Source organism: Setaria italica, chromosome V (assembly GCF_000263155.2).
Source record: "Setaria italica strain Yugu1 chromosome V, Setaria_italica_v2.0, whole genome shotgun sequence".
Taxonomy (NCBI): Eukaryota; Viridiplantae; Streptophyta; class Magnoliopsida; order Poales; family Poaceae; genus Setaria; species Setaria italica.
The window spans coordinates 17,426,997-17,428,703 of NC_028454.1; the positions used below are offsets into that span (position 1 = coordinate 17,426,997).

General features: G+C 46.0%; 1 pseudogene; it reads right to left on the bottom strand.

Annotated features, from left to right (window-relative positions):
• The window catches only part of LOC106804368, a 7,988-nt pseudogene that overhangs the window by 3,723 nt on the left and 2,558 nt on the right, over nucleotides 1–1,707 (bottom strand).

Sequence of the window (1,707 nt, forward strand, 5' to 3'; positions counted from 1 at the left end):
AGGATGGAGCCGGCGACGAAGATGAGAGCCCGTGGCCGGAGGCGACGATGTAGCCGGGGGCTGGGCGTGTCGACCGACGACGAGGGGATTCAAGCTGGCCGGCCGGGGGATGACGACGGTGCAATGGGGGGAGATGAGGCGGCCGACAACGAAGGAAGCGGACCGCAAGCGACGGCGGAGAACGCGCCGGACTTCGCGGAAATTTGGCTAAGGGGGTAACTGGCGGGGGGTAGAAGGGAGTACAATGCCTTTTAACCCCCCCCCTTTTATCCCGGTTTGTAATGGCACCCGGGACAAAAGGGTGCCCCCGCCAGGTGGGGCTGGGAGTGTACCCTTTTATCCCGGGTCCCGTCACCAACCGGGATAAAAGGGGGGGCCTTTTATCCCGGGTCCCGTCACCCGGGATAAAAGGGTACGTTCGGGCGGGAGACGAAACGTACCTTTTTATCCCGGTTGCCGTTTGCAACGGCAACCGGGATAAAAGGGGGGCCTTTTGTCCCGGTTGCTGTTAGCACCCGAGACAAAAGGTCTTTTTTCCTATTTTTCTGCTCCCGCCTGTTTTTTGGAAATGGATTTTATTTTACTTTTTCACTGCATTTCAGGATGAAAAACAAAACCTTCATAGATTTTGTACATGCAAAAATATATTTAATTAACGAGTAAATTGACAATAAGTATGAATTAATCATTAATTCTATACCAGTTCATTTAGCCTGTAAAATATTTATTTTACTGCATTGCTGTGATCAAGGAATTATTCAATTAAATTATTTCAATGCGCAGAAAAATCCATGTTAGTATGTGGTTAACAATGTTCATGTTTATCTAAAAAATCTTCACCTAACAAATTTAATAACACATGAAATCATACATAGGGTAAATTACAAATTGTATCAATTAATACACAAAGGTCATGTACATTTAACGCATTACAATACAACGTTGTAAAATTTCTTCTTCACGAAAGTTCCTTGATCATGATCGCGGCGTAAGTACGGAGTCTCTTCTTTGGATAGCAGGATGCTTGGATCAACTTCAACGGCGAATGGAGGCATGCCATCAAACTGATCATAATCATCTGATTTGTCTGTTTTATCCTCGACTCCCACGATTTTTCTTTTACCTGGAAGCACTATGTGGCACTTTGGCTCCCATGTCTCTTCTGGATTCCTCTTGGGTTTGCTGCACATGTCCTTCACATAGAATACCTGATGCACATCATTGGCAAGTACGAATGGGTCATCACTGTATCCAGTCTTGCTCAGATCTACTATTGTCATTCCATACTGATCTTTGGTGACGGCAGTTAGCTTCACCCAATTGCAAAGAAATAGAGGGATGTACAGCGGTCCGTATTCGAGTTCCCATATCTCCTGTATGAAACCATAATACGACTCCTTGCTATTATTTCTGTCCATGGCATCTATGCGGACACCACTATTCTGGTTCGTGCTTTTCTGGTCCTGGGCTCTCGTGTAAAATGTGTAACCATTTATCTCATAGCCTTGGAATTTGACGATTGTGGTAGCAGGTCCCCTGGCTAACCAGGGAAGCTGTGGGTGAATCTCAGAGTTACGCATAAGTTGTTGGCGCAACCAGGAGGGAAAAGTTTCCATGTGATGACGGGTAAGCCAAGCATCGGATTTGGTCGGGTTTTTGGAAGCTACCATCTGGGAACAAGCATATTCTCTATATGGCTCGGATGAC